The sequence below is a fragment of the Cibotium barometz genome, chromosome 48 (genome assembly GCF_041138505.1).
Source record: "Cibotium barometz isolate CiBa-2024 chromosome 48, ASM4113850v1, whole genome shotgun sequence".
In the NCBI taxonomy this organism is placed as follows: Eukaryota; Viridiplantae; Streptophyta; class Polypodiopsida; order Cyatheales; family Cibotiaceae; genus Cibotium; species Cibotium barometz.
Window position 1 is genome coordinate 21,720,261 of NC_141093.1, and position 15,630 is coordinate 21,735,890.

Here is a 15,630-nt window from a genome sequence, read left to right on the forward strand (position 1 = left end):
AGAATGTTTAGTGAGGGAATGCCTGACCCCATCAAAGAGGAAGCGATTCCATCTTCACCAGCCCCTAGTTAGGGGCCGATATCTCGAAAAGTACCGTTGAATGTGTCCAAACTAATGGATTTCATGTCCTCTGAAAAATCAAAACCACGATCATATCCAAGTTATACGGAGATGCTGAGCTATTCTTAGCTCTTCGGGCATTTCTCAATGGAGAACTGAAGGCGGGGTTACCACAATTTGCGAATATGGATAGACCCGACATGCTTCAAGATGAGGAGGAACATTTGGATCTACAGCCCAACCTAGATGGGAACTCGGTCGTTGAAATACCTGTTAACAAGTTTGGATAGTACTTTGAAGGTGACGAATCTAATGCAACCCTCCCATTACTACCAAGGGATTAACTCTAAAGGGAATCCTTGATGGTTGTGACTAAAAACTATTGGAAATCTATGGGAAGACCTCACCTAGAAGTCACAAACATAGTGGTTAAGATGGCAAACGGAACTATAGCTAAACCTATTGGAATGCTAAGGGACCTTAAGATCAAGGTTCTCGGATACAAGGTAAGACATACCTTCATTGCAATGGATTTCTCTAAGCATCCTATGTCATATAAAATGATCTTAGGATGTCCCTTAATGAGGGAAGCACAAATGGTGCATGACTGGTCGAAAAACCATGTCTACCTACAATTCCAGGACTCTGTCATTCGAGTTGATCTTGAGAATGGTCGCGTGCATCCTTTAGGAAGCAAGCTTATCATCGATAATCGATCGGATACCACTATTCACTCAGTCCCATTAAAGTATTGCTATACATGCAAAAAAGAGACTGATGATGGGAAAGATTCTCCTTATATGGATGTCCTACCGGGCATGACTAAGTCGGATAACGTGGATTGGGTACACCTAGCGACAACCATAAACACATGGAGAAATAGAGACACAAGTTGGGTAATGCCTAAGGAGCAAGATATGCCACCATTAGTGCTAGTAAACATGATAGGTGTTATGCACTTGACTCCTGATGGAAAGAAATTGGCAAACTCCCTTGACACTGAAAGAAGCGAAGACTCTGACCAATGCGACTCTAAGTCTGAATCTCAAGAAGAAACTGACTCTAAGCCTGATAGGGCGTATGAATCGAATATTCACCCAAGTATGGAGGCCACGTGCTCAAGGCCTAGGACAATAACCTCTTGCAGTAACCTCTTGCAGTTCATCCGAGAGTGAGGGGGACACAAGTGAAGATCGATCAAGTGAGTACAAATATAAAAAACTAGGTAAAAAGAAGACGAGACATAAGCAACAATGCTATCGAGCTAATGTACGAACTACAATAAACAAAGAGAGATCCACTGCAGAATGGCTTAGTCATGTAGGAGCATATGACGCTCATTGGAAGTTAGCGGATAATTGGGGACAATACCTCCAAAGTGTCATGTGGTGTATTCCGCAACCTCATGACATCGCCCAATTAGGAATTGAAGAGAAGCCGAAACTAAGTCGTACTACAAGAAGGCGTCAAAAACAAGAGTTAGCTCAACAACAAAAGGATGCGGAATTAAAAGAAAAAAGCATGGCACAAAAAGAATCGGTAGACTTACACCCCGCACCCGAGCATTTTAAATCATTTACCATGGGGGAACGTAAAGTCATCTACACAAAATCCCAACGAACGCCTACCAATGATAGGAGTAGCGGTGTCTACGATGGCCCGGCGGTAGTTAAGGAGATAGAACTATCAGATCTAGGTGAGGAGTCTAACCCAGTTTTTATTGCTCAAGACCTCACCAAAACGGAGGAAGCTACACTTAAGAGGCTTCTAAATAATTCAAGGACATATTTGCTTGGACATACCATGATATGAAGGGTGTTCCACCCTCTGTGGTGCAACATACAATTCCAATGATTAGCACTGCTAAACCAGTCTAGCAACGTCCCTACCCAATGAATCCTAAGTATGCAAAGATTGTATAAGAGGAAATTGAAAAGCTTATAAAATGTGGATTCATATACCCTATTGAGAACTCAGAATGGGTAGTCATTGTACCAAAGAAGAATGGGAAACTCAGAGTGTGCGTTGATCTCAAAAAGGTTAATGCAACCACCAGAAGAGATCATTACCCCTTGCCGTATTTTGAACATGTGCTTGAAAGAGTTGCAGGTAAGGAGGCTTATAGCTTTTTAGATGGGTACTCTGGTTAATCAGATCACAATTGCAGTAGAGGACCAAGCTAAAACAGCTTTTATAACGGAGTTTGGAGTGTTTGCCTTTCGCGTCATGGCCTTTGGCTTAACCAATGCACGTGCAACATTCCAAACAATTGATAAACACAGCCTTTAAGGAATATCTAAGGGACTTTTGTGAAGCTTTCTTAGATGATCTTTGTGTTCATTCCTCTTGGGAGACGAGCACTTGATGTGTTTACGAAAAATATTTGAAAGGTGTATCGTATCTCATTGAATCCTTTCAAATGCCAATTCTGGGTGAAACACGGAGTTATTCTAGGGCATATAGTGTCCAAAAATGGAATTTCCACCGAGACGAAAGTAAAATCAAGGTCAATTGCCCCCACCCACCAACTATAAGGGAGTCCAACGCTTTATGGGCCATGTTGGTTATTATCGAAGGTTTATTTTATTCTTCGCTGAGATAGCACGACCATTGTACAAGCTTCTCATCAAGTTCATTTGGACCGAAGATTGTGACCGTGCATATGAGCTATTAAAGAAGGCCTTGGCAAGTGCTCCAATCTTGCGAATGCCTAACTGGGATTTAATCTTCCATGTGCATATTGATGCATCAAACCTTGCTATTGGGTGTGTAATAACTCAACCTGGAGAACATAAACTAGACTACCCCATTAGCTTTGCCAGTCCGCCAGTTGAACGATGCTGAAATGAACTACACCACTACAGAGCGAGAAGGGTTGGCAATGATCTATGCAATAAAGAAATTTCGTTATTAACTTCTTGCCACTAAGTTTGTTTTCTATGTGGATCATCAAGCATTGTTGTATCTGGTGAATAAACCATGCTCCATAGGAAGAATCACACGATGGTTATTGATTCTTCTTGAGTTTGATTTCACTGTTGTTGTGAGACCTGGCAAAAAACATGTCATGGCTGATCATTTGTCTCGCATACCTAATGGTGAAGCTCCTATGGGAGTTGAGGATGACTTACCTGACACTTCCTTGTTCATGGTGGAGACAATTCCTGAATGGAGTGAGAAGATTGTTAACTTTTTGGTTAACGGCTTTCCACCCAAAGACCTTCGTAAAGATCTAGCTCCAAATCTGATCAAGGAATGCAAACCCTATTGCCTGATGGCTTGGACTCTTTATAAAAGAGGAAAGGATGACGTTCTTAGGCGTTGTGCCTGAGAGGATGAGTATCTATACATTTTGCAAGAGGCACATATGGGCATAGCCGGTGGTCACTTCTCAGGAGACTTAACTGTGCAAAAGATCTTACAATCAGGGTATTGGTGGCCCACTATGTTCCAAGATGCATCACTTTTGTGAAGGGTTGCGATGAATACCAACGGTACAAGAAACCCCAGTGGAAAGATCAGATGCCCCTACATCCAATTAAAGTAAACCAACCATTTGAAAAGTGGGGTTTAGACTTTGTAGGTCCAAGTAGCCCAGCGGCCCGCAACACACAATCTCGCTATATTATTGTGGCCCTACTGACTATGTGACCAAACAAGCTGAAGCTAGAGCAACACGTAAGGCAGATGCAAGGACAACATGCAAGTTTCTCTTTGAAAATATAATCACATGCTTCAGTTGTCCTTTTGAACTTATGAGCGACAATGGTACGCATTTTATAAATGAAGTGATTAAGGAGCTCACAACAAATTTCATGATATCCCATTGTAAATCTACCCCTTATTATCCGCAAGCGAATGGCCAAGCCGAGAGTACCAACAAGACCTTAATCTCTATTTTGACAAAGACTATTGAGGCTCATCGCACGGATTGGGATCTAAAGCTTACGTCAGCTTTATGGGCGTATCATACTGCATACAAAGTGGCTATTAATTGCACACCATTCAAGATGGTATATGGCCAAGAAGCAGTCATGCCATGGGAATTTTTCATTCCTAGTCTTCGTGTTGCTACTCTCAAGAGGGTTGGGATGATAATCCCTTAGTAGAGCATTTGTATATCCTTGAGCGGCTAAACAAAGAAAGACAATTGGCGGTGTACAATGCCCTTATGGAGAAGGATAGAAGGAAGAAATGGTTTGATCGCCACCTAAAAGACAAGGATATCAAAGTTGGGGATAAATTCCTGATGTATGGAGTGCGTAACAAAAAGAAGAAGCTCAAATATGCTGGTAAGGGACCGTATAGAGTATGTGAAATTACCCCACAAGGTACCATCCGAGTGGACACTCTCGACGGAGTTGAAACCATTAGATTCCTCAATGGGAGTAAATTCAAAAGATACTATGACCTCCTAAGCCAAGAGGAGTTACATGCAATCCATCAAAAGAAGGCAGCTAAAGAACAAGCTGAGCTTAAGAAGATACAAGCGAGAGTTGAAGCCAAAGAACATCAATAGCGTGTTAAGTAGGCGCCAAAACGAGAAGCCAACTTGGGGATTACGCAAGCATTTTTCGAGGAGACAGAGGAGGATTCAATGGAATCTGACCCGCCTCTAAGATACCCAATTGAGCTACAGAGTCCTTGTTGCGGGGGGAGGTGCTGTATAATGCATTATTAGATACGGGAGCTCAACACAATTTGCTATCATATGGAGTGTGGTGTCAACTTGGAAAACCACCTTTATCCAAGAGTGCTATCCAAGTTAAGGGCATCAATAAGAAGAAAACCCTTGTCTCAGGAATTCTGCACACTCCTGTTGCCTATGACAAGGGGAACAAGAAATTCAATGGGAAGTCTAGCCCAAAAGCAAGCTCAAATGGGGTTATCCCCATAGATGTTTTATAGGCTATTCTATATGCCCAAAGAACTGAGTGCAACTTTTGCTCCCAATGAGTCCTATGTCCCTCAACAATCTTTGTGAGTGCTGTGGAGAGAATCTTGTTAGTACTCTCAGCTTGACCATTGGTCGTCTGGGGATGATAGGGTGCAGAACGCTTGTGAATTACCATAAATTCTTGAAGTAAAAACTCTATGGCCTCATTCACAAAGTGCACACGGAGTTATTCTAGGGCATATAGTGTCCAAAAATGGAATTTCCACCGACGAAAGTAAAATCAAGGTCATTCTGGAATTGTCCCCACCCACCAACTATAAGAGAGTCGAACGCTTTATGGGCCATGTTGGTTATTATCGAAGGTTTATTTTATTCTTCGCTGAGATAGCACGACCATTGTACAAGCTTCTCATCGAGTTCATTTGGACCAAAGATTGTGACCGTGCATATGAGCTATTAAAGAAGGCCTTGGCAAGTGCTCCAATCTTGCGAATGCCTAACTAGGATTTAATCTTCCATGTGCATATTGATGCATCAAACTTTGCTATTGGGTGTGTAATAACTCAACCTGGAGAACATAAACTAGACTACCCCATTAGCTTTGCAAGTCCGCTAGTTGAACGATGTTGAAATGAACTACACCACTATGGAGCGAGAAGGGTTGGCAATGATATATGCAATAAAGAAATTTCGTTATTAACTTCTTGCCACCAAGTTTGTTTTTTATGTGGATCATCAAGCATTGTTGTATCTAGTGAATAAACCATGCTCCATAGGAAGAATCACATGATGGTTATTGATTCTTCTTGAGTTTGATTTCACTGTTGTTGTGAGACCTGGCAAAAAACATGTCATGGCTGATCATTTGTCTCGCATACCTAATGGTGAAGCACCTACGGGAGTTGAGGATGACTTACCTGACACTTCCTTGTTCATGGTGGAGACAATGCCTGAATGGAGTGAGAAGATTGTTAACTTTTTGGTTAACGGCTTTCCACCCAAAGAGCTTCGTAAAGATCTAGCTCGAAATCTGATCAAGGAATGCGAACCCTATTGCCTGATGGACTGGGACTCTTTATAAAAAGAGGAAAGGATGACGTTCTTAGGCGTTGTGCCCGAGAGGATGAGTATCTATACATTTTGCAAGAGGCACATATGGGCGTAGCCGGTGGTCACTTCTCAGGAGACTTAATTGCGCAAAAGATCTTACAATCAGGGTATTGGTGGCCCACTATGTTCCAAGATGCATCACTTTTGTGAAGAGTTGCGATGAATGCCAACGCTACAAGAAACCCCAGTGGAAAGATCAGATGCCCCTACATCCAATTAAAGTAAACCAACCATTTGAAAAGTGGGGTTTAGACTTTGTAGGTCCAAGTAGCCCAGCGGCCCGCAACACACAATCTCGCTATATTATTGTGGCCCTACTGACTATGTGACCAAATGGGCTGAAGCAAGAGCGACACATAAGGCAAATGCAAGGACAACATGCAAGTTTCTCTTTGCAAATATAATCACATGCTTCAGTTGTCCTTTTGAACTTATGAGCAACAATGGTACGCATTTTATAAATGAAGTGATTAAGGAGCTCACACAACAAATTTCATGATATCCCATTATAAATCTACCCCTTATTATCCGCAAGCGAATGGCCAAGCCGAGAGTACCAACAAGACCTTAATCTCTATTTTGACAAAGACTATTGAGGCTCATCGCACGGATTGGGATCTAAAGCTTACGTCAGCTTTATGAGTGTATCGTACTGCATACAAAGCGGCTATTAATTGCACACCATTCAAGATGGTATATGGCCAAGAAGCAGTCATGCCATGGGAATTTTTCATTCCTAGTCTTCGTGTTGCTACTCTCAAGAGGGTTGGGATGATAATCCCTTAGTAGAGCATTTGTATATCCTTGAGCGGCTAAACAAAGAAAGACAATTGGCGGTGTACAATGCCCTTGTGGAGAAGGATAGAAGGAAGAAATGGTTTGATCGCCACCTAAAAGACAAGGATATCAAAGTTGGGGATAAATTCCTGATGTATGGAGTGCGTAACAAAAAGAAGAAGCTCAAATATGCTGGTAAGGGACCGTATAGAGTATGTGAAATTACCCCACAAGGTACCATCCGAGTGGACACTCTCGACGGAGTTGAAACCATTAGATTCCTCAATGGGAGTAAATTCAAAAGATACTATGACCTCCTAAGCCAAGAGGAGTTACATGCAATCCATCAGAAGAAGGCAGCTAAAGAACAAGCTGAGCTTAAGAAGATACAAGCGAGAGTTGAAGCCAAAGAACATCAATAGCGTGTTAAGTAGGCGCCAAAACGAGAAGCCAACTTGGGGATTACGCAAGCATTTTTCGAGGAGACAGAGGAGGATTCAATGGAATCTGACCCGCCTCTAAGATACCCAATTGAGCTACAGAGTCCTTGTTGCGGGGGGAGGTGCTGTATAATGCATTATTAGATATGGGAGCTCAACACAATTTGCTATCATATGGAGTGTGGTGTCAACTTGGAAAACCACCTTTATCCAAGAGTGCTATCCAAGTTAAGGGCATCAATAAGAAGAAAACCCTTGTCTTAGGAATTCTGTGCACTCCTGTTGCCTATGACAAGGGGAACAAGAAATTCAATGGGAAGTCTAGCCCAAAAGCAAGCTCAAATGGGGTTGTGCCCATAGATGTTTTATAGGCTGTTCTATATGCCCAAAGAACTGAGTGCAACTTTTTCTCCCAATCAGTCCTATGTCCCTCAACAATCTTTGTGAGTGCTGTGGAGAGAATCTTGTTAGTACTCTCAACTTGACCATTGGTCTGGGGATGATAGGGTGTAGAACGCTTGTGAATTACCATAAATTCTTGAAGTAAAAACTCTATGACCTCATTCACAAAGTGCACATTCTGATCACTAATGATTTCAATAGGTAAGCCATAGCATGTTAACACGTACTCATACAAGAACTTGGCTGTGGTTCTGGCATCATTTTTGACTGTAGCCTTTGCTTTTACCCATTTGGTCAAATAGTCAGTTGCGACTATAATATATTCGACATGCGTGTGATGAGCTGGAGGTTTAATGGGCCCGATAAAATCAATACCCCATTTGGCAAACGCACGTGTGCTTAACATGGGCTGCAATGGCATATTGTCCTTTGTGATGGGAGGTTTGGTCCTTTGAAAATCATCACAACGTTTCACATATTCTTCGGCATCCATTTGTAAGGTTGGCCACCAAAGCCCAGACCACCTAATCAACTTAGCTGTGGTATTGCCCGAAAAGTGTCCACCCCCAACACCTGCATGTGCATGAGTCAAGATTTTCAAGTAGTCAGCTTCACGTACACACATGCGCAAGTTGCCATCCTTGCCCCTCTTGTAGAGTTGGCCCTCTATCAGCATATAGTTGGCCGCTTCAACTTCAATAGCACGCTTTCGATGTTTAGGAATTGTTCGATCAGTATGACCATGCTTAAGAAAGTCCACAATATACTTACTCCAACTTGGTGTAGTTGAAATTTGGAATAATGTGACATTATGAATTGGTTGTTGAATATGACAAGAAGCACAGTTATGAACAAATTTTTCAGCATCCGCATGCATGGTAGGCCACCATTGCCCATCCTGAGTTATACGTCGCACACAAGTAGTAGCTGATGCATGGATTCCACCAATACCCTCATGTGCCCATTCCAAGATCTCCTCATATTGGTCAGGGTTAGGTATAAGCCGCAATACTCCATAATTACCGTGATGATATAATCTCCCTCAGATTAACTTGAATGGTCACCATAGGTCCACATTAGGACCCGCTAGTTGTATCTGCCCACTTGTCAAAATTTCTAAGATGGGTTCAGACCATTTAGGAGCTGTCTCTACAAGGAAAAGTGTTGAATCTAACATATCATCATCCACACCCACAGGAGCTTCTCCAAAGTTGATTAGAGACAAATGATCTGCCCTTAGATGAGTTGTTCCTTTTCGGACTGCCACTTCAAAATCAAACTCAAGAAGGATGACAAACCACCTCACAATCCTTCTAGTTGCACAAGGCTTATTCACCAAATATAGCAGTGCTTGATGGTCCACAAAAAATATAAATTTGTTTGCCAAAAGGTAATGGCGAAACTTTCACTGACAAACCTTCTCTTTCTGTTGTGGTATAATTCTTCTCAGCATTATTCAACTGTCGACTAGCATTCTTTTCACTGAAATTTGTTTGCCAAAAGGTAATGGCGAAACTTTTTCACTGACAAACCTTCTCTTTCTGTTGTGGTATAATTCTTCTCAGAATTGTTCAACTATCGACTAGCATATGAGATTGGGAAATCCTTATTATGTTCTCCCGATTGAGCCAAAATACATCCAATTGCAAAGTTTGAAGCATCAATATGGACATGAAAGATTTGGTTCCAATCTGGTGCCTGTAAGATGGGTGCAGACACTAATGATTGCTTCAACTTTTCAAAGGATTCCTCACACTCGGTCGTCAGTCCAATTAAACTTTACAAGAAGAGCATATAATGGTCTGGCTAGGACAGTGTACATGTAGATGAATCGACGATAATAGCCACAATGTTCGATGAATATTTGTACCCCTTTAGGGTTGATAGGCCAAGGTAATGAGACAATGACATCAATTTTATCCATATCTATTGAAATCCCATTGCGAGAAACAATATGGCCCAAAATTTTCCTTGTCTTACCATGAATTTGCACTTGTCAGGATTCAAGCATATGCAATAAACTTGGCACTTTTGAAACACAAGTCTGAGGTGTTCTATATGATCATCACGCTCTTGTGAGTGAACACATAAATCATCCATGAAGATCTCAAGAAATAGCCTAAGGTACTCCTTGAATACATGACTCTTTAACCGCTGAAAGGTTGCAGGTGCATTTGTTAGACCAAATGGCATAACACGATAGGCAAAGATGCCATCTTCAAGAGTAAAGGTTGTCTTGTGTTGATCCTTTGGATCAATTGACACTTGATTGTAACCGGAGAATCCATCCAAGAAACTATATGCCTTTTTTCCTGTAACTCGTTCCAAAACATGATCCGTGATTGGAAGTGGGTAATGATCACATACAGTAGCTGCATTTACCTTCTTGAGGTTTACACATACTCGAAGTTTTCCATTTTTCTTGGGCACCACTACAATAGGGGAGACCCATTCAGTATGTTCAATCTCATAGATAAATTCTGTCTCTAAGAGCTTGTCTATTTCTTCTTTTATCTTTCGTGCAAAATTCTCATTGTAAGTATAAGGACGTTGCTTGGAAGGCTTTGCATCCTCTCGCAATGGAATTGTATGCTGACAAATGCTTGGATCAACTCCTTTGAGGTCTTTATAACTCCAAGCAAAAACATCGCGATACTCCTTTATTGTTTGAATTCATAACTTCTCCTCATCTAAGGACAAGTCTGTGGCAATCCACACATAGCGAGGCTCTTTTCCTGGCTCAGCGATATCAATTTTTTTTGCATCTTCTAGACCATCATATGAAACCCCTGGCATGCTTGGCTTTTGTCGCATGGGCTGTTGAAGAACAATCTTCCGATCTTGAAGAGTGTACTGTGTGAAGTTGGGGGGAACATTGAGACCTTGTTCTTGTCCACTTGAGTCATCACTAATTGAAGACCATGCGGTTTTGAGCTTTCTTTTGCAATCTTGCATCAGAGTTTTTTGTTCAACTGTTAGCTTTGCACTTCCGACACTCTCTTTTGAATCGGTTTGAGACTTGAGTTTTTGTTTTGGTTTCTTCGTTTTTTTTACAATTTTTGCTAACAGTTTTTAACTTTTCTCCTGGTTGGAATCCATCTGATCGTTTTACTTGGTCTTTGATACTATCTTGTGCTTGGACATAGACTTATAGATATCCATTCTTTCCTGAGAAGTGAGGTGGTGGTCGAGAGTGTTCATTCTTAAACTCTTCGTTTTCTTTTTGTATTTTCTCACGTCGTTCCCACTCATCTTGTTTACGGATTCTCTTATGGCTCTTACAGCATTTACGTTTAGGTCGGCTTCGAGGGATCTCTATTTGAACCTCTCTTCCTCTCAAGAGTAGGCGTGTCTTTCCTAACTCTTCCTCGGGGATTATCACAATTTGCAAATATGGATAGACCCGACACACTTCAAGATGAGGAGGAACATTTGGATCTAGAGCCCAACCTAGATGGGGACTCGGTCGTTGAAATACCTATTAACAAGTTTGGATAGTACTTTGAAGGTGACGAATCTAATGCAACCCTCCCCACTACTACCAAGGGATTAACTCTAAAGGGAATCCTTGATGGTTGTGACTAAAAACTATTGGGAATCTATGGGAAGACCTCACCTAGAAGTCACATAGTGGTTAAGATGGCAAACAGAACTATAGCTAAACCTATTGGAATGCTAAGAGACCTTAAGATCAAGGTTCTGGGATACAAGGTAAGACATACCTTCATTGTAATAGATTTCTCTAAGCATCCTATGTCATATCAAATGATCTTAGGACGTCCCTTCATGAGGGAAGCACAAATGGTGCATGACTGGTCGAAAAACCATGTCTACCTACAATTCCAGGACTCTGTCATTCGAGTTGATCTTGAGAATGGTCGCGCGCATCCTTTAGGAAGCAAGGCTATCATCGATATTCGATCGGATACCACTATTCACTCAGTCCCATTAAAGTATTGCTATACATGTAAAAAGGAGACTGATGATGGGAAAGATTCTCCTTATATGGATGTCCTACCGGGCATGATTGAGTCGGATAACGTGGATTGGATACACCTAGCGGCAACCATAAACACATGGAAAAATAGAGGCACAAGTTGGGTAATGCCTGAGGAGCAAGATATGCCACCATTAGTGCCAGTAAACATGATAGGTGTTATGCACTTGACTCCTAATGGCAAGAAAGTGGCAAACTCCCTTGACACTGAAAGAAGCGAAGACTGTGACCAATGCGACTCTGAGTCTGAATCTCAAGAAGAAACTGACTCTGAGCCTAATAGGGGGTATGAATCGAATATTCACCCAAGTATGGAGGCCACGTGCTCAAGGCCTAGGACAGTAACCTCTTGCAGTTCATCTAAGAGTGAGGGGTCAAGTGAGTCCAAATCTGATATAAACAAATATCAAAAACTAGGTAAAAAGAAGACGAGACATAAGCGACAATGCTATCAAGCTAATGTACGAACTACAATAAACAAAGAGAGATCCACTGCAGAATGGCTTAGTTATGTAGGAGCATATGACGTTCATTGGAAGTTAGCGGATAATTGGGGACAATACCTCCAAAGTGTCATGTGGTGTATTCCGCAACCTCATTGTTGAGATATCGAGCTCATCTAGTGAGGCGGTGGACACTGATGACCCACCTGGGGGATAGGCCCCACACTTACACCACTGGCATGGTTGGTGAGATCATGGGAGATATGCGGCCAGTGGGATGACAGGCTATGTGACAGCCATTCTAGAGACTGGCATAGTTATAGCGCCAGCTCATTTAGTCGAGTTCACACTATAGAGAACCCGTGTATGTATTGGTTGAGTACCTTTCATATGGTGTGTACTCTTATTCTTGTATATGGTGTGTTGAGTGTTGAGTGAAGAAGAAGAAGATTTTCAGCCTCTCACCTTGTGTGTTCTCTATTAGAGTTTTGTGAGTGTGTGTGTGTGCTTGCAAGAGCTCAAGCTCTCTTCCCCCGTGCATCTTTTCATGGTATCAGAGCCACGTTCATGCTAAGGGCTGAGCTGCAAGCAAGAGAACCACAGGAAGCGGTACGAGGTAAGAGCTTCAACTACTCTTCCCTATTTGTGGGGGGTCACTATATGTAAATCCTCTATATCACGTGCGTTCAAGGCCTATTTAAAAAGTCCCTTATCTGTGAATTTTTTAGTGAATATAATGTATCCTTTCCTATTCAAATCTGTAAATTTTTTTTAAAATACAATAAATAAATCCCCTATGTAAATATATTTCTTTAAGTTTTAAATATTTAAAATGTCCTTCTGTTGAACCCACGTGATACTTACATATTTATACGAGTGACCCCCCCGAGTATTTGTGTTGGTGACTACACCCTTGTCGGGAGCTCTACGGGAGGCACCGGCAACGATCTCTGATTGAGGAGCTTTCTTCGCGGGAGTAAAGCTATAGGGCAACTATAAAGTCCTATCGGACAAAGTTTTTTGGGCCGAAAACGCATTTCGGGCGCGTCTAGACCTCCGTTTTTCAGAAAGCAGGCGATTTCGAGCACTGCGGATAAGTCATCGATTCTCTATAGAACTCTGTTTTAAGAACTGCAGGAAGACAGATTGACTATGCAGACACTATGGGTGCTGCAAAAAGGTCTACAGTTGCCATTGGGTGTATGTATGCACATTGAAGTCACTGTTGGTGACATTTGAGAGTACTACAGTACTGCTGTGCAGAAAATACAGCAGTTTGTGCAGAAAAACCAGAGTACAGTTTCTGGTAAAATTGTGTGTTTGGCAATATGTCCAATGATGGCATAACACAGATTGTGGCTGAGAAGCTAGATAAGAATAACTTCCATGCTTGGAGGTTCAGGTTGATGAATTTCCTGATGGGAAAAGGCTATTGGGACTACATAGAAGGTGAGCATGAAGAGGCTCCAGAGATACCGGATATAAATCCGACTACTGCAGATGTGAAAGAGTTTAAAGACTCCGGAGATACCGGATATAAATCCGACTACTGCAGATGTGAAAGAGTTTAAAGACTGGAACCAAGGAGCCAGGAAGGTTATGTATTGGCTATCCATTAGTATACAGGACACCATGATTGGGCACATTCAAGATGCCAAGTCCCCCAAGGAGGCGTGGGACACCTTGGTAAAGCTTTATGAAACAAATACCAAGGCACGTAAGATACAGTTGAAGAATGAACTTCATACTGTGGAGAAAAAGAGCATGTCTGTGAATGACTATGCGCAGAAGATAAAGGGTATTGTGGAATCCCTTGCATCTATTGGTGTGTCAGTAGATGATGATGATAAGGTGGAAGTCTGTCTACGTGGTCTCGGGCCACAATACAAGGCGTTCAAGACGTCCATTCAGACTCGGGAAAACATTCCCAACTTTACAGATTTGGTGTCTATGCTGATTATTGAAGAGAAGAACTTGGGTGAAGACCAACAGTCTTCACAAAGCAAAAACAGTTCAGAGCAACAAGCCTTCTACACGAGTTCAGGAAGAGGACGAGGTAAAGGAGGCCGTGGACGCGGTCAAGGAGGTGGCCAAACAGGTAATCAGAATTATGGCCAGCAGCAACAATAACAACAACAGTCCCAGAATCAACAACAACAACAACACGCAGGTGGAAGAGGCAAATTCAGAGGCAGGGGGAGTCAAAAAGGCCGTGGAAATTGGCAAAGGCAATATAATGATGCACGTGAATGCTATTATTGTGGTAAGCCTGGACATGTGCAGGCATAATGTTATAAGAAGCAAGCTGACATGCAAAATGGGAAAGTGCAGCAAAACAACTATGCATCCTCAAGCAGAAATAATGAGGATAATGAAAGGTTGTTTGTTATGCAACATGTCGTGAATGCCATGTCTGAAAATGTTGATGCAGCACAAAAAGATAATGTATGGTATGTGGATTCAGGCGCTTCGAACCACATGACAAGTCATGGGGAGTGGTTCAAGGAGATGAAAAACCCGGAAAGACCAGGTTTTGTGGAAACAGGGGATGACACTGCTCATCTAATTGCCCACGTTAGAGATGTGCCATTGTCTATGCAGGATGGCAAAGTGAAGTACCTTGCAGATATACTTCATGTACCGAACATAACAAAGAATCTGGTTTCAGTTGGCCAGATGATTGAGCAGGGTTTGTAGGTTCGGTTTAACCCTGATGGGTGTTATGTTGAAGATTCTAAAGACAAGTGCAGGTTGGTTGTAAAAGGCAATAGAGTGGGCAGAATGTTTACATTGAATGTAGACATGCCTGAAATGAGTGCTGCGATGTTTGCAAATGGTTCAGGAGTTGTTGCAGACACAGACATATGGCATAAAAGAATTGGACATGTAAATGTGCAGAGATTGAAGTCTATGCAGACAAAAGGAATTGTGACAGGGCTGCCAAAATTTAAAGTGGAAGGTATGCAGAAAATATGTGAAGCATGCCAATTTGGAAAGCAAACAAGGCATGTGTTTCCACGTAACAGATATGTGAGCAGAAATGCACTAGATGTTGTGCATTCAGATGTATGGGGTCCTACGAACACCATCTATGGGAGGCTACAGGTATTATGTGACTTTCATTGATGACCACACAAGGAAAGTGTGGGTATATTTCATGAAAGAGAAGCGTGAGGTGTTCACTCACTTTCAGAATTTCAGAGTTTTGGTTGAAAAGCAAACAGGGAAATATGTAAAGTGCCTAAGGTCAGATGGAGGGGGAGAGTACTTCTCCAATGAGTTCTCTGAATTCTTGAAGAAGAATGGTATTCAGAGACAGTTTACATGCAGATACACTCCGCAGCAAAATGGAGTTACTGAGCGAAAAAACAGGCACATTGCTGAGATTGCACAAGCATTGATGGAAGAGAAGAATATGCCGCATTGCTATTGGGCTGAGGCTGTTTCTACAGTAGTATACATCATGAACAGGACTCCAACTGCAGCCATACATGATGTAACTCC